The sequence below is a fragment of the Galleria mellonella genome, unplaced genomic scaffold (assembly GCF_026898425.1).
Source record: "Galleria mellonella isolate WM207_F2 unplaced genomic scaffold, CSIRO_AGI_GalMel_v1 utg2411, whole genome shotgun sequence".
Taxonomy (NCBI): Eukaryota; Metazoa; Arthropoda; class Insecta; order Lepidoptera; family Pyralidae; genus Galleria; species Galleria mellonella.
Genome location: NW_026442049.1, coordinates 130459 through 157072, shown reverse-complemented (window position 1 = coordinate 157072; position 26614 = coordinate 130459). Strand labels below are relative to the sequence as shown.

General features: G+C 34.1%; 1 long non-coding RNA gene across 1 annotated transcript in view; it reads left to right on the top strand.

Annotated features, from left to right (window-relative positions):
• The window catches only part of LOC113522958 (uncharacterized), a 66139-nt gene that overhangs the window by 1196 nt on the left and 38329 nt on the right, over positions 1–26614 (top strand). The window lies entirely within an intron of this gene.

The following is a 26614-nucleotide window of genomic DNA, read 5'->3' as shown; positions in this document are numbered from 1 at the left end:
TCTCTCCCCCCCCCCCCCCCCCGGTTATTGTTGTTAATTTCCTCTGAATTTCACCATGATAGACCAACTAACTCGATTTCATCATGTATCATTCCCCATCAGTACTAACCCCGCCAGAATGGGGGGAAGGGATTGTTAGTAATGGGAAGGTTAGTCCCAATTGCTATCAATATACCCTATCAGGTCGACCTCTTTCCGTATCCCCTGGAAACCATTTTGCTCAATTCAGACAGAATTCATCATGATGAGCTAACTGGTCAGCATTTTCATTCTTATCTATCATCTCTCATTGGTGTCCTGCCAGCGTATACCGTCAACGCAGGTGGGGTTACCATTTCATTATCATCCATTAAAAAAACACAACTGCTTTAGGGTAGAAACACGAATGGGACAGATGTGCCCAAGCGGATGACTTTTGTACATTATGATACATTATTAAGTAGTATAATATTAGCAGCTGTCGGGAGCACAACAGTAGAGACACATACATTGTATCACTATACTTATTATCATGTTTATAGGCGATAATATTTCTAAAATTATCTATTTAACGGCTAAAAGTGACAATTATTATAATATAAATTATTGCCATAGATAATAAATCTGTTATAATTAATTTAAGATTGTAGTTCACAACAAAACCAGACCAAACAACACCAGAGGGAGACTTTGTACGAAAGTCGATTGCTTGGGTACCTGTGTTCCATTCGTGTTTCAGCATGAACCGTGAAGCAGTTATGTTTGCATGGCTGTGTTTTGGTTTGAAGGGTGGGATGTGGCGTGAATTTACTGGGTACGGAGGAATAACACCTGTGTCCTCAGGAATGGAAACGCATGGGGGGTATCATGGGCGAAATAGTATGTGTGTGTACTGTTATGTCCATGGTACTGCTCATGTCTATAGGCGACGGTTACCACTTTACATCAGGTGGGCCGTCAGCTTGTTTGTCACTCTAAGTTGCATAAAAAAAATTATAATATCAATTTTGTAAAAGGTATAAATATCGTGTCCCGCAAAAAACCGTTTTCATTTGTGACAATATCAGTTGTTTTAATCGAGAAACTAAACTAAAGAATCGATTTTGATAAAATTTCTATGGGACCAAACTGTAAGTATATTCTTTCACGTCAAAAAAATCCAAATCGATTTAAAACTTAGTTATGAGGTAACAAACATAAAAAAATACAATCGAATTGAGAACTTGCTTTTTTAAAAAGAGGATTAAAAATATGGACACTCAACGATCAATAGTTCTATCCAAAGATGATGATTTAGGATTTTGTTGCACAAAAAATAAGTTTCAGTTATGATTAAGCCATATATCAAAGATTTACATACCTATTGGACTAACATAGAAGTAAATCCTATAAATATATGTATGTATATATAGACATCGGATTAAAAAATAAAAAAAAAAAAACATTAATTTTAGAAATTAAAAATAATAAATTTTAGAAATCGCATAAAGAATTTTATTTTTTTATTAGATTTATTATCATTATAATTATTAGAATGAATTCAGAATTAGCGATATCGCTTAATATGCACATAAAAAAATGTAGGTAAACTGATAAACGGTTTATTTCGGCTACGTCAATATGACCTCTTTATTTAAGACTGCTGATTTTCTATTTATTTTTTTTTTCTTTATTGTTTAGAGATGTGTTGTTCTGGCATCCCGTTCTCGCTATGTGATATGGATGGCAGGATGCCTGCTCTATTGGACATTTAAACTATATGTATATTGGGGTTGAGTACAAGTTAGGTTAGTAATAAACTGAGGGCCTACCATGAAATGTTTTCCGAAATTTCGGAGCCAAACGAAACAGAAATTTGATATTATAAATTACATAATATATGCCGTTTGGAAATATTAAAAATGTTAAAATATTGTTCCTTTGGACTTTTATGATAGGTCGTATGACGAACGAAATGTTAAACTCCATTTATTGGTCCGATTTTGGTATAAACAAAAACACGAAATTAAGTCCGAAATTTCGGAATTTCATTTCATAGTAAACCCGCTGGAACCGCTGCAACGCTATCGTAAGTAACAGCCGAGGAATACGTGATGGTTTTAGCCGGTAAGAGTCCGGCAGTACCCACATGCCTCCCCCAGGACGTGTTGGTCTCCATGAGGATTTCCCCACGTAAAAAAGGAGGCATAGAGTAAGTAAGGTCAACGACTTAAAACCGATACTGAAATAAGACACTGGTCGAACCCCAGTCATATTTTGGCTAAATCCACCATTACTAAGGTCTGACAGTAGAAGAATCCTGCCGGACAAAGTATACCCAAAGGTGTACGAGTATACGGATGGCTAAAAAAGCACGGCTTGGAGAGCGATGGTGCAGAGAGTGATATCCTTGTGTGATCACAATCTTCAATAATAAGGCGAGAAAGAATTTTTAGTATCAGGAATCAGCAATTCCATTGCTAGCAATGCGTCCTGCTGGTCGACCTCCACGCGACATCTCTGGAAACCATCTTGGTAGATCCTTGAATTCGTCACGAGAAACCAACTGGCCTGCTTTCATCCTCACCTATCATTCTTCACTGGTACCACAGCGTATATTAATAGCACATACAGTAGCCCTATTCATTTCATTTTTAACACATTAAAAACGAGAGAAATATAATTCTTCAATACAATAACAGTTACGTGAACCCTTTTACCATCAATTCTATTCTACATTCGACTCGAATCTACATTCGACTCGTTTTGATTTCACGGCACCGGCAATTAATATTCTATCGAACGAACGATAAATATCTTATCGACAAAGTACGAATTAATCTACATTCACTGGCACAGCTATTGATGAAATCAATATCCGACTATTGGTTACGGCGTCGTAGGTATATGGAAAAGCTATTAATCATGGTTAATGTTTTTTTTTCTTTTATATATTCTATTTCGCCGTGTGATCCAGGCATAGAATAGGCTACGCCTTCTATTCCCGTGTTTGTCGTAAGTAGCGACTGAGGGATTTGTGGTCGAGTGAGTGACAGCAGCGTCGCTCTTTGAACATCACCACCACCACCAAATTTCATCAGAGGGAGACTTTGTACAAAAGTCGATTGCTTGGGTACCTCTGGCCCATTCGTGTTTCAACCGTGAAGCAGTTGTGTTTGCATGGCTGTGTTTCGGTTTGAAGGGTAGAATATGGCGTGAATTTACTGGGTACAGATGAATAACACCTGAGTCCTCAGGAATGGCAAGGTTGTGGCAAAATAAATCGTTTTGATTTAAAAACAAAACTAACTGTACCGATTTTGATAAAATGTCTATTGGACAATCTAGAAGCATATTCTTTTAGGTAAACAAAAAATCTAATTGGTATCTAAATGGCATAGTTCTGAGGTAACAAACAATTGAGAAAGTGTGAGTAAATTAAGAACTTCCTTCTTTTTTTAATTCGGCTAAAAATGGTGACGCCTCACTATGAACATCACAGAGTATGCTGTAACATCGTGGTATCCCTCCATGCATTGTCATTCCTAAGAACTAAGGAGTTAGTCTTTTGTAATTGGTATATCTACATATCGTCATAGTCTGAATATGACGGATATACAAATATTACATATATAGATTCAGTATTCTACGACTATGACGATATATTGACTGCTATATCCCATGCTATATCCCACTCGACCTGAAACATCTATGCAGGCACACTTGTTTGGCGGAAGAACACGAGTGGAAGAAATACAATGGAACAGACAACTGTTGTGCAAAGTCCCGTCTGGTAAACGAACCTGACTTTATCTTCACCTATCATTTTTCATTGGTACCCCGCTAGAGTAAACAAAGCTCAGGGTTACTACCATTCCATTTCATCTATAAATAAAGTCGGTCATAAAACAACCCGTAAATATGTTTTTGTTTGTTAAATAACATTTTATTTGTATTTTTTTATAGATATGAGGCAAATGTATTTTTTTTTTATTTTTTTTTATACTACATAGAATGGCAAACAAGCTGATGGCCCACTTGATGGAAAGTGGTAACCGTCGCCTATAGACATGAGCAGTACCATGGACATAACAGAGTATACTGTTTCGTCCATGATACCCCCCATGCGTTGCTATTCCTGAGGACTCAGATGTTATTCCTCTGTACCCAGTAAATTCACGCCATATCCCACCCTTCAAACTGAAAGACAGCCATGCAAACACAACTGCTTCACGGTAGAAACATGAATGGGACAATTTCTTATATGTATTAATGAATTCAACGTTCAACAATTACAATTTGAAATTCTTTATTTTGATTTGAGCCATTGTGAATATAAATAAATACTGGAGCATGTTTGTTTGTAAAGTTATTTGGACAATTTTTCAAAAACCTATTATTAGAAATATCATATTTTTTTCCTGTAATATGAATATATACCTTTATATACTTTATTTTAGATTTTTTACTTCACAAACTATCGAGATAAGCGGACGTGGTATTTTTTTCATTTAATCAAAGAAAAAAATAATTAAAAAAGCAACATAAAAATATATAAATAAAATGATTTAAAATATAACGAATGAAGCCCTTTCACGTGATGTCTCATTCAGTCTAGTCTACTGACAGACGGACGTAAAAATCATAAGGATTCTTTTTATAACATTTCGATACGAAGCTCTGAAAATATAAACGAATATAGAACTATCTCCTATTCGAATTCACCTTAAAACACCATAATCAATAGAAATAGGCAAATAGAATATCTGTCTAAGCTTTCAAAATATTACCGTTGAAATGCCTCAAATTTTCGAGGTCACTAATCGCTTTCGCTGCATAATCTGACTCGTTTTAACTTTTGACACTTCGATAATTAAGAGCCTCAAGTGTACCGGTGTAAACTGTTAAACGAAACGGGTTAGATGATCAAAGATGTCTATAGTCTTATTAAGATAAGCTACTAATTAACTTTGTTATTATTTGGACGGAGTATTGAATTATAATTACGTTGTAATATTTTGTCAAAGCCAGTCACCGTTGCTTTATAATTGCCAGAGAAAAGAGGCGTGATTATTTATTAATTTAAATATTTATTTATTATAATGCATTCATGTACATAATATAGAGTTGTTACAATATTCTTATGAAGAGTCAGTACATGAACCCTGAAGTCCTACCATGAAATATTTTCCGAAATTTCGGGGACGACCGAAACAGAAATTTGATGTTAAAATTACTTAATACATGTCGTTTAAAATTATTAAAAATGTTAAAATATCGTTCCTCTTGACTATTAGGATAGGATTTATGATGAACGAAATGTTAAGCTCCATTTACTGGGTCGATTTCGGTACAAACAAAAACACGAAATTGAGCCCGAAAATTCAGAATTTCATTTCATGGTAGATCACCTGTTTAGGTATAGCACAATTTAATCGACAGGTAGCTACATACAATACTACATACTACATACATGTATTAATGTCAATTAATGTCGCCGTGTAGGTCCCAGCATAGAATGGACCACCTCTTCCTTTCCCGTAGGTGTCGTAAGAGGCGACTAAGGGAGCTTAATGGTCGAGGGATGGGCAGCAGCACTTCTCTTAAAACATCACTAAAGGCCTAACTGCGGTTGCTAAGCGTGGCAACTACTGGCAAAAGTCCCCTTATGGGGATGACCTATGTTCAGCATTGGACAGAGTTAATGGTTGATACATTAATGTCAATTTAGATGTTAGATTATATTTAATGACTTTTACAAATATTTGATCGTTTTTGAATACATTTGTCATACAATAATTTCGATTTACATTAAATAAATGAACAAAAATTAAAAATATCATATTAATTGAATAAAAATGTATTGAAGTCAGTCTAGTTATTTAGACATTTCTGACAATCTGAATAATTAACTTTTTTCAAGTTATGTGTGATTTGAACCGTGGCATGGTGCATTTTTCCATTTTAACTGGCTAAAAAGTCGTCAACTGAATAAAATTAATTTGGTATTAAATATTTTTAAATAAAAAAGGAATAATGAAAGTGGACCTAAGGAGACATCTACACCTTGCACGCCTGGTATACAAAGTGGTACAAAAAAGGAAACCAGAGTATCTGTAACATATATAGAGTATTTTTGCTGCATAACTGCCTACCTAATGTTTGTACTATTATAATGTAATTTAATTTAGTTGATTGTAAGTATTAGCGATGTCGCGTGCATTAGTTAAATCTTGTTTTTATTTGTGAAACCTGTAATTGACTTTTTGTGTTTTTATGTTTTTTTTTTTTTTATTTTTTTAGTTGTTGAGTTTTCTTTAATAAAAAATAAATAAAATAATAAATAGTGTTTTTTTAATACGAATGAATCGAACCGATGCAAGACAAAATTGTTTTATAAATACATTAAATTAAATAGAACTCGGTGTCATGTGTTTGCATGTAGACTTTGCTCCACAAAAAGAGACCGATCGTGATAAATTTAATTTGCGACCAATATGGCAGTAAACCCTTTCAATTACCAAAGAAAGTTCGCTGTATTTGTTTTTTGTGTGTAGCAATGTTATTTTCGCTAATGCTGAACCGATTTTGAAAATTTTTGAATGAAATTTTACTTTGGGTTTAGGACCTTCGTAATTTGTTTTGACGCAATCGATAGAACTGTATTTTTTTTTTTACAGAAGTTAAAACGTTTATTTTATAATCAACTTACAAAGGAATGAAACACTTGGGACGCGACTTAAGTTCTGATTTCTCCCGTTTTTTTTTTATACATTTCCAAGAATTTCGATAGTTCTTCTACCTGTATTTGCGTTAGGACGGGTAGTAAACGGTTTTGAGAGAGGGGTTTAAAAACCGCACTAAACTATTGATATTTATTTTTTAAAACTTTAATGCATAGTGAAAATGTCTAATATTATATTGGTTTTTTATTGTTGTTGTTAGGATCCCGCGATTGATCACGATCTCACCTGATGGAGAGTGATGATGTGGTCGAAGAAAGATCTCGAAGGCCCACAGAAATAACCTATGAGCTTAATCTATATCTTCCCATAAGAGGATGATATTAATCTACTATTGACAAACTTGGCACAAGGTTTTATTGGCGGATTTTCTTTCTTTTGAATTGGTGTATTGTGCTCTATTCCCATAGATGTCTTTTACGACTTTCTAAGAATAGAAGGAAATCACACGGATTAATAATATAGTAGTACCAAAGGGCCAACAAAGAAATAAACAAACTTACCTTCACATTTATTATATTAGTCAAGATTTCTTTTCCTAATAAACAGTTGAGTTCTATTAGGTACGTGATAGCAGTTTTAAATGTCATTAATTTTCTAAAATTAATAGAAAGAAATACATTTATTTCGTTATAATAATGCAGTTTTATAAATTTTGGTAGTAGCAACATAATCATAATTCTGCTAATTTACAAATTCTTTAATAATGTACCGCGTTCGTAATTCACTGATCATCCCAAAGGATTGAGAATGGTACTAACATTAAATCCGCCTTTTGTACCATATTTTCTTTTGGTCAATAATCTTTTATTAATCTTAATAATCTTCATTAATCTTTTATTTAAATAAATAAAAGATTAATGAAGTATCAAATATTTTACACATTCAATATGTAAGACAGCACTGTCGCTCTTAATCGACTCTTACTCTAAAGACTCTTGTCAGTGTTAAAATATTTTTAATTTCATAATTTAATATAATTTGAACATTCAATGTAATGATGAAACGCAGTGATTTAATTTTGCTACAGAACAAATTACAAAGCTCATAAAATAAGAGTATATCTCACAAAAAAATGTTTATTTCCAACGCCTATTTTAACGATATGTCATCAACACTGCAGTGTCTGACGTAATCACAAAAAATTGAATTTAGAATTCAACCTTTTTGAAGCACAAGGAAAAACTGAATAGTCCAAAATCGTTGATGTCCAGCTTGAACCGAATGTGAAAACAAAAACATTTCGCACGTACGACCGCGAGCGGCGAAGCTCGTTTACGCACGATCTTGACATTTGGTGAGCAAGTTCATTGTCTTATTTCCGCATTAGAAGTAGAGCGGCAAAAACCGGTAACTTGCAAAAAACCGGTACGAAAAGCAGCTACTGTTGTGTAATCGCTGGCTCGCTAGCTGCTTTCGTGTCTAACGTCTTATCTACTCGTATTTGTATGTTTTTATTTTTACAATTACATACAATAATGTATTGCGTGACGAGTGCATATTCGATGTTAAGTTTCTTATATCCTTTTATAATAAGTGACAACCTTCACGGCGCAGACGTCTAATGATTTACGTAGACAAGGTCTCGGGGTTAATTTAGAATTTACTTTAAATTGGCTAGGGTCAGGTGGTCTGGATTTTGTGTCGGATGTCTAAGGTCAAATGTTCATTACGTAGTTTTCCAGTGCATTGGATTAGCATTTTTTTTATATTTATTATTGTTTAAATATGAAATACTCATTTAATAAAATTATTGTAAAGTGAATTAATTATATAAAAATCTGACAGCCTTTTAATTAATTTTAATTATAAATTATTCTAACTGAGGGAGGTGTCCAGTTTCCGGAATTAACGTGCACGCATGACAGATATAAAAGTGGATTAAGCGAGAGATGTCTGTAGTTGTAGAGGTTTTGGGCACTCATTACTCTGCTTAACCCACAAGATGCGTGGCGTGAAGATAACATAGCAAGGCATAACTAATAAACTAACTAAAAAAAATCTAACATAGTCTTACTGCTTATTTCTATAAATCTTAAACATGAAGCGCTAAAACGCCTAATGAGATATTCAAATTACGTAAATGTTTTCAACTCCATAGTGTCATGTTTTCCCTATAATTTACTACGTAAGGCCATTAGAGAAAATTGGCCAAATTACAAAAGCCGAAACATTTAAATTTAATTCCGAATAAATCTAAAGGAGATCCCTCGAGGTTTATTGGTGCTTATAGGTTTATTCGACTTGAAATATTGACATTATTAAGTTTTAAGATTCCGATGGATCGTCGTTATAAAGTGGACTTAGTATAATTTTATATTTTGTACCGTAAAAAAAAAGTATATTTGTAACAAAATTTATATGGGACTAACTAAGATTAAAATATCGACGCGTAACGAGATATTAAAAAAAAAATTAATTTAGTACATCGAATCGAGTAGACTACTAAATATGAATTTTGTTCCGTAACGTGACAAAACTAATATACGACGATTATAAAGCCGACCTATTGCAAAGAATATGTTTAAAATTACAATTGAAATATACATATCGTGAGAAATGTATACAAAAGACTGCAGTTATTAAAATAATTAAATATTTATTTCTCGGCAATTAATTAATTATTTTATTGTAAATTGACGAACTTGCTATACAAGTCTCGATCTAAATTTACAGCCTCGTTTAGTTAGAAAGGACATTACTCGGTTTCGCTTCTTTCTTCCAACGGACAGTAATATATATACCTACTATTATTTTAACGTTGAAATATATTTGCGCTTTAATGATCAACCTGGCTTATTTATTGTCTTGAAATATCTCGACTGTAAGAACATCCAATTTAACTTTTCAAGTATCTTGAAAGATTAAATAGATAATTAATATAAGGGAAATTATTTTAGAATATTATTATATTTTTACGAGATACGGGTAATTCGTGTTTCAACCGTGAAGCAGTTGTGTTTGCATGGCTGTGTTTCGGTTTGAAGGGTGGGATATGGCGGGAATTTACTGGGTACAGAGGAATAACATCTGAGTCCTTAGGAATGGCAACGCATGGGGGTATCATGGGCGAAACAGTATACTCTGTTATGTCCATGGTACTGCTCATGTCTATAGGCAACGGTTACCACTTTCCATCAGGAGGGCATTCAGTTTGTTTGCCATTTTAAGTTGTATAAAACAAAAAAAATTATATAGCTTATTTTAATGAGCATCATTCTAAATAAGAATCATAATGTATTTTGACAAAATTATTATAGGACAAATACTTGAGTAAATCAATTTGATTTAAATATGTTGGGAGCAACTAAAAACGGCAACTTTAATCGTTATAAAATGTGATCTAAATTGGAGTAAATCTTGTCGATTGCAAAAATATATTTTAAAAATCGTAATTGCACAACGTAGTCTCAAAATATAATTCAAATGAGTTGAGAAACTCCTTTTTCTGAAAGTCGTTTAAAAATAATGACATAATCGGTTCACAATTGGGTATGATAACTATAATCGAATTAAATCTCTTTTTTAAATCGGTTAAAATTAATTTCAATATGTGTCTTGTATCCAACAGAAATCGTAATAAGTTATCCAAATACCAAGTCCTCAAATGTAATATTGCAATCCGAATCCACAGGAAGGGCACCGCCCTAATTTTCGACTGCGTTTAATATCAAGCATACCTTTCTATCATCTGTCTTCGTCTCAGATAACCCCCGTGTGTCGTCGCAATAATTAATTAATATCAAAATGAAACATTCATTTAGAATGGAATTCAATAATGTAACGAATATAACTAGGGGAATAAACATGTTGGTTTTGTTCCGCAAAATGACAACGCTTCAATCGTGACAATGAATTTGAATTTAGAACGCGGAACTGTGTTTTCACAAATACATTGCTCTTTGCTTTATAAAAAGGCAAGAATGGTTATTAAAAAGTTAGAATTATAAATAGTATTGATTGAAAATAAAAATTATGAAAAGTACATTTAGAAAAGCATTAAAAGTGACTTCAATCTAGAACATACCCTCATCGATGAATAAAAAGATTTTTGGTAAATACTACTGTTGAGATGGTTGGATGGTAAAAATAGACGAGAACATTTAATGTATGTTATATTTTATTTAAAAATATATTAAAATATATTTTTAAATTGCGACAGACGAAATCAGAGAGAAATACAATATGGCGTGCGCCGAGTTATTCTCAAAGCGATAACAGATGGCGCTACGTGTCCCCTTTACAAAATATGATTATTAAATTTAACCTAATTACAACAACAACATTGAAAATATTTGAATTTAGAACGAGAAATTGTGATCTATCTTTAATTGTAAAAATCAAATTCACGTACACAGTTGCAAATAATACTGACGTACTTGCTTCAGTAACTTACTTAACAATTACTAAAGAATTAACTACGTAATTGGGTAACATAGAAAAAAGTATCTTAAAAAAAATATTAAATTGACTTCCGTACAGCTGTAATTGGATTATAAAGTTGTAACGTATCTTTAACTTTCGTAAACAAAACTTTTGTTTGTAATCTAATGTTATCAAACAAGTAAATAAAATAAACGTTAACAAAGAACAAAGTTTTGAAAACATTGATCGAGTATAGAGAATACGTATCGTTTTGTCTTCTTCAGGTAATACTACGTAGAGTCAGCATCAAAAGATGATGAAGTCATACTATTTTCCAAATTCCCAAATTTTCTTTGATATAAGATCAACAATATTAACGTTAGAATTAGACGAACATAGTAAAAAAGTCAAAATTGGTTAATTACATTTAACGAATTATATATAGAACGTTGTAAAAGGGTTTTGAATATCTTAATTTGTTAATTGACTTTTGATGCTGACCGTACATATTCTCTGCATTGTATTCTTATTGAATGCTAATTTTAAACCTTATTACATAGATATAAAGTTTATTCTAATCTGTTTTCACGCTATACGAATAATAATCGGCAGGCACACATTTGAACCTTTTGAAACAATAGTTTGTTTTACAACAGAACTATCTTTGAATACCAGCCGTGGTCTAAAATGGTCACTTGCATTACTCTGATGATTGTATCGCATAGTAGTGTGAGAGGAAGTTACATTGAATGAATCTATCTATCCTCACGCCGAGTCCTTTGCGGGGTAGGCAGAAAGAACCTTTTACTATGATTATCTTTACATATTTCTTCCTTTCATCTTTCTTCAACCGACTTTAAAAAAGGAGGTTTTTTTATACAACTTAGAATGGCAAACAAGTTGACGGCCCACCTGATGTAAAGTGGTAACCGTCGCCTATAGACATGATCAGTACTATGGACATAACAGAGTATACTGTTTCGCCCATGATACCCCCCGTGCGTTGCCATTCCTGAGGACTCAGGTGTTATTCCTCTGTACCCAGTAAATTCACGCCACATCCCACCCTTCAAACCGAAACACAGCCATACAAACACAACTGCTTCACGATTGAAACACGAATGGGACAGAGGTACTTAAGCAATCGACTTTTGTACAAAGTCTCCCACTGGTAGTTTTCAAATCGGTTGTTCCTTTTACGTAACGGTTATCACTTTTTATCAGGTGGGTCGTCAGCTTGTTTGCCACTCTTAGTTCTTAGTATCCCACTGTTGGGCAAACGATATAATTAATACACTATTATTAGAAGCAAATGCTCACCTTGATATCTGACATCCATCACTATACACGCACCTAATTCACACTAATGGCTGTTAATTACAATGACATCTGTATGTTACAAGCATTATTCATATCAAGTATTATTACCTAATACATTATAATGTATTATACATTACATACATAATTTATGAACTCAATTATACAGACAATCCGAAATATTCAACTGGCTAGACTAAGCGCAATGTGATATGAGGTGTTTATAAATTTATATCTCGTGCAAGATAATTTCTCTTAGAAATAACATATTTATTTATTTAAACTTTAACGCACTGTGTAATTGTGTGTACATTTGGCGGACTTAACACCGGATGTTATTCTCTACCATTCGATAATATATGTTACTTTTATTATTATCATCGATTGTAAAATTACTTATCAAAATCGGTTGCAGTAAAACGTAACATAATCTGGAACAAAAATTGAAATGACACTGCGACTACAAAAAGAAAAGATTTTCAATTTTATATTTTTTGTGTCGCATACATATGAAAAAAAAATGTATGCTATGTCTGCTAATTTTGAATCGATTTTAATAAATTCTTGCAATTGCAATTCCCATATTATTTTTGTGAGAAATAAATATACCGGTCTTCTTTGCAGAGTTAAAAAAATCTTATAATGAAACAAAGTTTACTATTTCTGAGACACGATTCCGCGTTCTAAAATAAAAAATTCTAAATGTAATTCCGCCTTCTAAATTCAAACATTTTCAATGTATTGTGTGCCTGCGATGTGAATATCGGACATTGAAGTGTGCGTGTGCGTGTACGTGTGCGTGCGCGTGTGCGTGTGCGTGTGCGTGCGCGTGCGTGCGTGCGTCCATGCGTTCTGTTACAATCCTAGCATAAAGACATATTATTGCTGACTAACAATATCATTTATTTCCATTTAAATCAGCAGTATTAAACCTATATAAACTCATACAAACTGTAAATCAATCAGTCATAATTTAACTAGCCAAATTACTGCCCAGCTACGGACCTGGTTTCTGCCCGCAGTCTGGCCAGTACAACTAACTAGTTAGATTCATCCAGACTCAATAAAACCCTAAACAAAGGGTCTCGCGCGTCGCGAGTCAAAGTCAACATTCAAGTTAGTGAAAGTGTACTATTAGCTGTGTATAAAAGAAAATATTAAATAAATAATTTCGGTGTGTGGGAAAAAGTTTTTTTTTTTTATATATATTAAGCAAGTGTCCCACACTAACTGTTCGTTCGTTCATTCACGATTGAAGTAATTTTTTTGCAAAGCAAAATGTTCTTGCTGCGAAATTTAATACAACAGCTTCGTGTACGTAAACATGGCCATATAAAATATTTCGCTGTTATAAACTTCAATATGGGCTACAAATCAATGTTGGACAACAGTGCAACAATTTAAACGGTAAATTTGCAGCCGTACAGCCTCATATGGAAACAACGAAAGTAACTGACTGTTATTTATTATTTTTTACTTTTATTAACACCCCACTAACTGCTATCGGAGTTGCGCCGGTGAGTAATTTAATTAATAACTTTTCTTTTTTTTTTATATGTGAACAATCGTCGTGCTTCTGCCGTGAAGCAGTTGTGTTTACATAACTGTATTTCGCTTTGAAGGGTGGAATATGGCAGTAAAAGTCATAACAGCTTAATCTTCAGGAATGGCAACACATGAATGGTATAAGCGACGTAGTATACTCGTACATTGATGGCCATGCTACTGTTCCTGTCTATAGGCGACGATTGTCGTTTTCCATAAGGTGGGCCGTCAGCTTGTTTGCCATTATAAGTTGCATAAAAATATCATTGTTGGTGGTAGTGTCTAGTTATTTATTTAATTTTCTTGCACATAAGTATTGATACATTTTTTTATGTAATCTAGAATGGCGAAATATATGGTTGCCCAGGCAGCTTATACTCGTATCAACAGCGCTGACGGGGCTACCGTTTCAATCTCACTTCTTTTTAAATTCTTTTACTTGTAAATGGTTACACTATTAATATTACTGTAACATGGGTTGTATTTTGTTGAAAAAAGAAACCATACGAAACCGGAATGGGTTGCTTGTATATAATAAAGCCGAGAATCTCAATAATACTCAAATCAAATATTTTTGTTTTTTTTTTATTTCAAATAAAATGTTTGAACAGATGTCACAAACTGCCTTCGTCTCCGTTGTACAGACGAAAGACGTGTTATTTTGTTAACGTAACTACTTACCGTGTCTCCCCCACAGAATCAAGTTCGTATGCATGCGCAGTTTGCATGCTTATAAGATTGTCTATTTCTATATGTTTGCTTTATGTATATAAAGATATATACGTGTGTGTGTGTGTGCGTGCGTGCGTGCGTGCGCGAGGAATTTGTGTATGTGTGTGTGTTTGTTTGCGAGGGCGGGTGTGCGTGCGCATGTGCGTGAGTGTGTATGTGTAACTTTAACGGCTTGATCAATCACAACCGTGGAGGGTAGGGGTCGGAAAATATTTTTACATACTAAGGAGGTCGCGCCTAGATAAAAATTGGAAAACACTGATCTAGAGTATGTTTGAACACGTCAATGTCTGTGTATACAATATGTATATAATATTGAATATTTAGTATCTTGGCTTTTATTTGTAGTTAACAATGTAAAGATGGACGGTGGACCAAAATTGTGATAGAAAGGTGCCCAAGAGGACAGGACAGTCGGTAGATCGCCAATCCGATGGTCGGATGTCATAGTGCGGATAGCAGGGAAGCAGTGGATGAGTTATTAGTTATTAGTAGCGCCACACAAAGGAAGCCGCAAGGTAGGGCATATTTACACTAATATTATAAAGAGATACAGTTTGTTAGTTTGGATGTTCGGCGTAATATCCAGTACTTTTGCTCCAATTTTGAAAATTCTATCACTCTTAGGTATATTATCCCTGAATGATATAGACTACTTTTTATTTTGTTAAATATATATTTTCAATAATTAGTCACAATAAAGGTAATTGAAATATGACGAGTCGGTAATCCAGAGAATCTATATATTTTGCTTCCAGTACCTAAAATTATGGCCAACACAAGTTTTAAACTAATAATACAGGTATAGTCATTATTAATTAAATACAAATTAACATCAATTTGCTAAATAGGTCGTTCTTTTTAAAATCATAAAGAATATTAGTATTGTACTTTCACGCATACCAAAATACCAGCCTTAATTATGAACGAACGAATGAATGAGAATTCTTTATTTGCATTATACAATATAGGAAATAAGCAAGACAATTTACAAACACAACGATACAATTGTATAAGTACCGTAAGGCGGTCTTATTGCTGAGAGCAGTCTTTTCAACACAACCTTAAGGTAATGGACTAATTGTTGTACAAGTAAGTATGATAGTACTGTATAATTAAAAAAAGTATCTTTTGCAAATTAAAAATTATATGTGTCGAACAGTTTAAAAGTTTCACAAACAAGTATTGCATTCGTTCAAAGCCGGGGCCGATCGCTAGTAGATAAATAAAATAATAATAATTCTATTAATAAACAAAATAAATAAAAATTAAATATATTGTGTGTACAATGCATACAATGTTGAAATCAATAATAGTAATTAAACAGTAAACAAACAAAATAAACAAAAATTAAATGTATTGTATAATGTATATAATGCTAAGAGCATTCTCTACCAAGTCGTCGTCGAGGTAATAAAAAACTCGACTGCTGTATCTCTTTTATTCGAAACTTACTGAGCCCAATTGATGCTGTTCAATTAAATGTTATATTTTCCTTAAAACCTTAATAAGATCATTAACAAAATTAATATGGGACCAATACGAGAGTAAGCCGTATCGATTGCAAAGAATTGAGAGAATCGGTACAGAATTGACATAATCTTGAAAATTACGTAGAGGGCCAAAGTAAATTATGAAAGCGTCCAAGGTAAAAAAGCCATCAAACAACAAAGTTGATTTATGTTTTATTGAAGTTCACTTCAAAGAAACCAATCTCCAATATTAAACTAATCAATTTATGTACGCTGGCTTCATTGTTTATCAATTTACTAATAATTTATGTCAAAGAAAGTATAACTTAAATATTGTATTAAAAAAAAAATATAAAACACTTAGGTATTTCATGAGAAATATATTAAAATATGAGAGTATTTTATTGAATACATTTATTATTTACTAAGCTTTTGCCCGCTATGTACGCGTGGGTTTCAGTACTAGGAAAACCAATGAAACAGGCCATTTATAGATGGCGTATCAAGATAAAAAAAATACACTATTTTTTAAAGTAGATTTTCAAGATTTCTACTACACAAATCCCATTTAATTTGGTACAGTAGTTTTTTTGTAATCCAAAAAAAAAAAACTATAGAGACACAATTTCTAAAAAATATGAGTTTGGCATTTTTTGGTCTTATTAAAACGTCTCCTATTATTTTTTCTTAAATATCTACAATGTAAAAACGTCATTTAGTTACATTTTTATTATATTAGTAAGATTTCATTCGTCATCATCATATCAGTCTTGAACTATCCAATGCTGAACATAGGCCCCCCTTGGAAGGTTTTGCTAGTAATTGCCACGCTTAGCAGGCGAATTGGCAACCGCAGTTAGATGATGTTTTAAAAGGGACGCTGCCGCCCATCTCCCCGACTATTAAATTCCCTTAGTCGCTTCTTACGACACTGACGGGCAAGGAAGTGATGGCCTATTCTATGCCGGGACCACACGGAAAGAATCTATTACATGGTGTTAAAATGTATTTTAAATTAATTATTTTCCATCGAAAAGTATATCCAACCTCTTACTCTTACGTTGAATGTAACGAAAATGAAGCCGACGAAAATGAAACCACCAAATTGGGTAATCCTAATAAAACATCTTCGAAACGTACAATTACAAGAGAATCCAAGGCATCCACGACCGCGATTGCGTACCCTAATTCAATTAAAAAGGATTCTGAGAGCGGAATTGTCAAGGATGAAATGACAAACCAAAGCTGATTATAGATTGCAAGCTGAATGGAAGCCGTCAAGAATGGAAAATTGTTCCCTGTTGTGTTTCTTAAAAGATTCCTAATGGGTTTGATATTGTTGTTATATAATACAATTTAAATAAGCTCCCAGTAGTTTTTAAATTGTGAAAACGAAATTTAGTCGCTCACTAAACAAAACTCTAAAAGGAACGTATGGAACTAAAATTTGTTGGGCATTTTTAAACACAGGGGGCAAACAAGCATGTGGCTCGCCTAATGGTCGTATGTTTATTTGCTACCATCGTAACTTATATTTTATATTTAAGCTACTATTTGATCTAGAGCAATATGCAATAATTAAAACATATTCCTTTTTAAAAGGCCAGCAACACTCTTACAATGCCTCTGGTGTTGCGGGTGCTCATGGGCAGCAATAGTCACTTACTATCAGATGAGCTGCATGCTCATTTGCCCACTGTGTTATCTCTCTTCTTATTTAAGAGATTTCTCTTGTCGGGGCAACTAATTTATGTATTCTATTCCAGCCCATATCTCGCCCATTATTTTCTCACTTGTATGATCATTTCTTGTATTTATTTATATTTATAATAAGTTTACTATTGTAATCTTTTGAAGGAAACAATCAAGAGTATCTGTCTATCTTTCTTTGACCTCCCTATACGACACGACACCTAGTTTTCCTTTATGTGACCCATATATTTATTCTTCGGTTTTCCCCTTTTTCTTTTGCCCACTATTTTTTACTTCTAGTATGCTCTTTCTTCATAACGTATAACGATTTTTTAAAGTGCATACTAACCGACTGTATTATAAAAAACAATAGTATATAATACAATAATTCGATTAAACGTATATATACTTCCCCTAGAATCTTTCTATGACTAAACCAAATAACAAAGTCTGTTCTCGGGTAACAATAAATACAAATATTTACTGTTTTTGTGGCGAAGCACGTGGGTGTTACGTACTTGTCCGTAATCGCCAAAATTTTTTATTACAGATAGTTCACATCGATTGCAATTCGAACCTTATCTTTTAGTCATAAAGACTACATTACCCTCGTTTGAAATACCAACGATTTGTCGACTACAAGGACACGATTCCGGTCCTTCCCACGTGTGTTTGCGTCCAATTTAACACCACGATGTGGTCACTTGACTTTATATTGCTTGTATCGTATTTACTTACTTTAAGGTTCAATATAGAACTGCGATTTACAATTTGGTAAACATATTCGGTATTTCTACCTGTACAAGGATATTATCGTATTGCTCAAACGCTGCTTGCAATTTGCAACTGCAGCTTGCGTTACGACATAGATAGAGGTGCATTCAGTGCATTATCATAATCATCGGAACTTAATATCCGATTGGTGAGGGCGGTATCGAAATGGGTGATGACCTTTTACTCATCGATCATCAACCCAAAAAAACCCCAATATAATAATCAAATAATTTTTATATATTACTTTATTACCTATTTAGGGCTCTGTAGCTACAAAGGAAAAACGGAACCCTTTTTCTTAGAAACGCGTGATGGTATAAAGTTGAAATTAATATCATATACTCAGATTTGCAATCAATGTAATCAAATGATACGGCCCTTTATGTTCCATTTATATCGCATATTTTGACGTTCGCAAAGGGAATTAAAACCTATACTATTTTTTACTTCCCGTTGACCTAGAATAATGAAATTTGGCAAGAAGCGATGTCATGTAGCACGAGTAAAAGAAAAAGAAATCGAAATATATAAATTTGTAGGCAATTCTCAAAAAAAAAAAAATTTGAAACTTGATGATTTAGTACGGAGCTCTGGTTACGCGAGTTTGATTCGCACTTGACCGGCTTTTTTAATGTATCTGTCGATCTGTAATTATTTGCTTTGTATTTAATGATCCAAGATTTCGGCGATACAAGCCTAGAGATTAGTACAAGAATCGCCGTTAAAGTGTATTATTTTATCTAAGCAAATAAAATAAATAAATAAATAAATACAATACAATAAATAAATATCGAAGCGGTACTAATATTATCTATGTCTGGTTTCAAAAAACTCTTGCTGCGACGTAGTACAATTGTTCATCTTGGACTTAGGCCAAGTTTTGTCAAAGACTCATTCAGTGTAGGCACTCACACATGTGTACATATACCGTGTGGAGACAGACAAGCTGTCTGTCAGTCTGTAGATAATTGCAAACAGATCATTAGAAGGCATTTTGTTATTAATATTACATATGGTGGGTGTCGTAAGAAGCGACTAAGGCAATTTTATGGTCGAGGGATTGGCAGCAGCGTCTCTCTTAAAGTACCACCAAAGCCTAACTACTATTGCCAGTCCGCCTGCCAAGAGTGACAACTACTGGAAAGGCCCCCAATAAGGAGAGATATTCAGCAGTGGATAGTTAACGGCTGATGTGATGATGTTGATTGGCAAAGCATAGTCTAAATATATATTTTTTTAAGACCATAATGGAATGGTAACCATGCCTGCGCTATTGGTATACACTGGTGGGGTACCAGTCAGGGTTGATAGGTGAGGATGAAGTCAGCTTAGTTGGTCCATCATGACGAATTGAATTTACCGCCAGGAGTTCGACTTGACAGGATTTATTATTAACAGTAGAATTGGCAGTCCATTACAAACAATTTCCTCTCCCGTCTCTTCAATTGTATTATAGTTACCTCACTGTAAAAGGCTGCAAAAGCAGGGTTGACACCTACATTTAGCCTACCCTGATGAAACTACCTTTGAACATTCCTAACCCTATAGCTGTAGTCTGAAGATTTTTTGTATGCAACTTAGAATAGTAAACATGCTGACGGCCCACCTTATGAAAAGTGGTAATCGTCACCTATAGAAATGAGTATTACCATGGACAAAACAGAGTATACTGTTTCGCCCATGATACCCACCATGCGTTGACATTCCTGAGAACTCAGGTGTTATTCCTCTGTACCCTGTACATTCACTGACATATTCCACCCTTCAAACCGAAAGACTTGCCATGCAAACGTAAGTGCTTCATGGTAGAAACACGATTGGGACAGAGGTGCCCAAGCAAACGACTTTTGTACAAAGTCTGCCTCTGGTCTATCAAATTTACGAACATATCTCGATATATCAGTTTAACTAAATACATCTAACTTATTTTTAAAGACGATTTCAAGTTAATAACTTTTAGAAATATTTTCACTCTGTGAACTTGATTTCTAAAATTTAAATTAAGTATACCATCGTTCGTGTTAACGCCATAACGCTGCATGGTTGACTCGACAAGTAAGGGTACTAGATGTAGGTATACCGTTATAATATGCATCCAAGTCAAAAGTATAGCTCGAGGTGGAACGGCCACTGTAGATAATTCAATTGCTATTTTTTAAGGAGAAATAAAATTTTTTATTTCATTAATTTATTACTTTTTTTTATATGTACAATAATAGACTACGATAATGATAGAGAGTAATGCATAGGTATACATAGGCATAGGTGCTTTTAAATGGGTTTAAATAATATTTTATTATTGGTAGTTATTAGTCAAGCTTTAATAACTACTGTAGTTGTAAATAACATCGTGGCCCATCTATTGTGTAGTGTCATATAGGAAAAGGTCTCCGTTAATTAATCGTCATTTAGAAAGAAAGAAAAATAATTTATTTAGTGACATACATAGACATTGTAACAACTAACAGTAAAAATAAATTCACAAAAAAATTTTACTCAGCATATGTCCGGAGTCTTTACGGCTCACCGACGCTGAATTTCTTGATTTAGCATAAACAAGCAAACAATAAAGAAATAAATTACAATACAAATAAAATAAAATATACAATACAAATTATGTATGATTCTCTAGGGTTTATTCACTAAGAAACAGTCTTGTCCTTTGGAATATTTCAACACTGAAATTAACATATCCATCATAAAACAAAATAGTAGAAAAACGATGAAAAATTTTGAACCTTTATAACTTGATACGTCTGGCTGTTGAATTAATATGGGAGGCTTAAAATTATTTGTCTTTTTTGGTTTTGCAAAATTTATGTGATGTATTGCCGTATGGTCCAGGCATAGAATGGGCGACAAGGGGAACTTAATGGTCAAGAGATGGGCAGCAGTATCATTATAGTTCCTTTCACATAAACCCACTCTAACTTGCCGTACTGTCTTTAGATTTATAATTTTCATTTATGTAATAAAAGTCCGTTATTGGCTGTATTTATAAATAAACTAAGCATGTAAGTTACTTTTTAAGAGCTGTGAATTTTTGCATTCAATAAATAAATCACGCAAAGCCTAACTGCAGTTGCCAAACCAAATGCCAGGCGTGGCAACTACTGGCAAAACCCCCCTTATGGGCGGCAGCGGATATGATGATGATGTTCTATAGCATGGGTAGTACCGCTAACGGTTTCAATTTCACGCTGTTATTTTTGCTACTACGCCTCCATGGCCGTTCTGCCTCGACGTGTATCCATGATCGTAACAGTACCGCTACGATTTCACACATCGTCGGATATCGAGGAAGCCCGCTCAGGGATTAAGACGAGTGTAACAAATGTACGAAATCGTTGTTGTTTGATTAATAGTGCTCTACAATAACTGTAATAATAATAACGAACTTATAAACATTATAATAGAAGTTAAGATAGAAAGAAGGAGAGGAAGAAGGAGACCAAGGCATAGTTATATCAGGCAGATCAAGGAAGGAGTTGGTGTCGTGTCGTATTAAGAGGTGAAGCGGCTCGCTGAAAATCGTAGTGAGTGGCAAAAGCTCTACCGACTTGAATAGGATAGATAGACAATAACTGTGCTATGGAGCTTCGTCTTTCATAAAAATGTTTTTTTAAAGGAGATACTTTTGGAAACAACTAAAAGAGATGTTCCATACACCGTGACAGTACGTATAGATATTTCAACGTCGTTAAATAATAATTTATAACATACTAGTGGCCCGTCCCGTCTTCGCACGGGTAGACATTTTTACAATATTTTAAAAAGTCGTTATTGTGTCATAACCACTTTAGATGTACTATACTAGATGGCCAGATGGGGGAAAGGGATTGTTAGTAATGGAGACTGAGAATCCCATTGCTAGCAATATACCCATATTGGTCGACCTCCTGGCGGTTCTCCCTGGAAACTATCATGGTTAATTCCTGATGAATTCATCATAATGAGCTAATTGACCTGTTTTCACTCTCATCTATCACCCTTCACTGGTGCTCCGCCAGCGTATTCCGTTAGCGCAGGCGGGGTTACAATACCATTTTCACCCATCAAAAAAAAAACCGGGCCAGAATGGCTAGTGGAATATATCTTCAGTCTTTCGTATTTTACCGGCACTGCAATGATGAAACAAAGGGGTATGTAAACGCGTTACATTCATATGTTATTCTAAAGAGCGAATTTCTAGACTAATTACTGAACAGAGGGAGTTGTGAGGAAATTGAATGAGATCTAACGCTGCTTTGTACGAGGTTTGTCCGGAAAGTACGTTTTTTAAAAATTTTATTTTACAATTATTCAGGTAAATCAATTTTATCCCCTTCAAAGTACTACACCTGTGACATAATGCACTTGTGCCAACGCCGTTTCCTCTGTGAGAAGGCTCCTTGAAAGTCCTCTGGTTGTAGGTTTCTCAATGCCCCGTCGTAGCTTTTTTTATCTCATTTATGTCCCCCAAATGCCGCCCCCGAAGTACCAATTTGGTTTTTGGGAACAAGAAGAAGTCACACGGGCCCAAATCCGGCGAATAGGGGGGGTGTTCGGTCACCGTAATGGAATTTTTACTCAAAAACTCACGGACAACAAGAGAGGTGTGGGCAGGGGCATTGTTGTGGTGAAGAATCCAACGCCCCTCTCGCGCCAATTCTGGACGAACTCGTGCCACACGAGCTTTGAGGCGTCTGAGCACATCGACGTAGAATTTTCCATCAACTGTCTGGCCTGGAGGGACGAATTCTTGATGGACAATCCCCCGAACATCGAAAAAAACAATCAACATTGTCTTGACATTTGAGCGGGATTTTCTTGATTTTTTTGTTCGTGGTTCCCCGGATGTCTTATCGAATTAGATCGGCAAAAATTTCACGGCCATTCTTGCCGAGTTTCGAGAGAAACTAACGACGCGCTGCTCTTCAACTGAACATGCCGACGGGGTTTCGTTAAGAGGTAACTTCACAGATGGCGTGACAAGCCAGTGAGAGACCAGAACTGAAGCATTGTTAGGGACATAAGCTTTGTATTTCTCGCATTCCAGAACACTTTTATACGAATCGTGAATCGTGAACTTCACAACCTGTACTAGATGCACGTAGTAATTATTTTAATTTGTCTGTTATTAACAAAATAATAAGTGCTATGGCGCAGTTATCTCATAAATGTTTCTTTGCCATCTTTGGGGTAGACAAAAATAATCTTGAAAAATAAAAATATAAAGACACGTGATGTTTAAATAAATAAATAAAATATAATACATATGCGTAAAAAAAAATCAAACCATAATTTTACTTTTTTTTCCCTTAACTCCAGACATGGACAGTGTAATAATAGTATTATAGGACACCTATGGACATCTTAGGATGGGACACCCAAGGTATAGACCTTCGGGTGCCCCATCGCCCGTATCAAATAACGAGGACAGGATATCTAGTATTGACTAAGTGTACTAAGGAAAAAAATGCCGAAGTGTATTTATATAGGAAGGCACATTTTTATTTAAGTATTTTACTGAACTAGGTGTTATGGAAGTCCATATCATTGGTTAGCTAATTAGTTATTTTGTATAATTCCGCTACCTTTAGTGTGTATGCTTCTGCCAACACTTGAAGATTGACTGCTGTTATTATCTATTAGAAGTTCAACAATCTTCCATAGTTGCCATCAATCACTATTATTTCAATTCATATTTATTTAATATGTTACATTAAATACAATACATTAGTGTTTGCAAACCCTTATTTGTAATTTTTAATATCGCGTTACTAAAATTGCGTGAATTTATCATATTTATTTATTTTTGATCCAATAAATTTTCTTGTTTTTATTTTTTTTATTTTATACAACTTAGAATGGCAAACAAGCTGACGGCCCATCTGATGGAAAGTGGTAACCGTCGCCTATAGACATGAGCAGTACCGTGGACATAACAGAGTATACTGTTTCGCCCATGATACCCCCATGCGTTGCCATTCCTGAGGACTCAGGTGTTATTCCTCTGTACCCAGTAAATTCACTTTGATTGTAATGATTTGGTTTAAGTTTGATATTTTAGCATAACTGGTTGCAATTATATAAAAACTACTGTTTAAGTAGCAGTTTGCACCTAACTAACCGAAAACAATTCTAAAGCTATAAATACTTATTAATTACATGTCGGTTATGTCCATGGTACTGCACATGTCTATAGGCAACGATTACCACTTTCCATCAGGTGGGCGTCAGCTTGTTTGCCATTCTAAGTTGTATAAAAAAAAGAGTCAAATAGCCAACAAGTTGAGATCACGAATTAATAGTTGGAAGCAGTGTATTATCATCAAAATACACGATTACCTAGTTTCCCACGTTCATAAACGTTCAACGCTGACCTAGACGTTAGTTCGGAACAATGGTTCTCTGATGTTTCTCACACAGATAAAAAAACATGTTTAATTGTTTCTAAAACGGCTAGAAGATATCTCACAATACGGTTAGTAGAACGTTGAAAGTTATATATTTGATTATTAATACGAAATGGAGAGTTTGAGAAGTATTCCCATAATACAATTTTGTGTTCACATTTGTATAATTAACCATGGAATTTTGATAATAGGCAGTTAAACTTTCCTTTCGTGCTTTTTGTTTAAGAAAAAGGAAATTCTGCTGTTTTTTTTGTAATATTATTCAATTACGTCGTAAATTTCTTAGCCTATTCTTTTTAAATCTAGTATTGTTGGTTACGGTATTATTTTTGTGACGATTGGATCTTGTTTGTCTTTGCGGAGCAAAAAATTGTTTGTTGCTAAGTGAATTGTCTTTATAGACACGCGGTACTGCGTTCTTAATTCAAATATTTAAAATTTAATCTGCCCACTATACCTCTTATAAATTATAGAATGTAAAACGAACAACTGAAGTTGTTTTTTACGTTGCATAATCATAAATCATTATGCGTAAACTCCAAAAATAATATTGTTTTTCTCATTGGAAGGTGTGACATTGCTTTACGTTGATCCAAACTAACGTTGCAGGTCAGTCAACCCATCAGAAGCCAAATTTGTATCCAAAAACCGCGGTGACCTAAATGACATCAGACACTAGATTGGTAATTTTTTTTTTAATTTATGTATTAATTCAAAACACAGCTCTTAGAATGTATGATATTTTTGTGTTATTTTTAGTACTTACAGCCAATTACTCATTTACAATTTATAAAATATTCCTTATTTAGCAGTAAGCGTTTACAAAGCTGAAAATGTCTGCGTGCGTGGAGACATGAGTGCGTCCGTGCGTGCGTGCGTGTGTTGCGTGCATGCGAGCATGCTCCATATGTTATTATATTATCATATTGTAATCTATATGTTCTCTAATCCAATTTTGGAAGTATTTTTTATGGAATTATTTTGATAATTCTTCATCAAATTTGATATTTTGTATTATGTTGCCAACCCGCCTGCCAAGCCTGCCAATTAATATGTGACATATAGGGGGAAGCCTATTTTCAGCAGTGGACAATTAACGGCTGATATGATGATGATGATGATTAAATTGTAACTGATTGCTGATATTTTGAAGACTTATTATTACGACCGTCTGTTCGACAAACTTTATCAGAAATGTTACAAAAATATTTAGATACATTTAAGTAATTGTTAAAAGTTCTGACATCTAGCCCCGGGCCAGTGTTGCCAGATAATTTTTTTTAATTCTCCCAAATTTTTCTCCTATATTACAAAATGTCCTTTACTTTTGTGATTTAGCTGATGGAAAAATTTACCACTACAAGTAATAAAAAAAACCCTGCCTTTCTCTATGCTCACATATGTATACGTTTTACAAATCTCCAAAAAAATTACAAAAACACTCCACATCGATTTTGTTTTTCTAAAAATTTCTCCATCTTTCACATTTTTCCAAAATTTCTCCAAGAGGCAAAATTTTACCCCAAAGTTGGTCAAAAAGTGTCCAGTCTGGCAACGTTGCCTCGGGGGCACTCAAGCCGCTTCCGAATTTTATCAACGATGTACGTCGACCTTAATT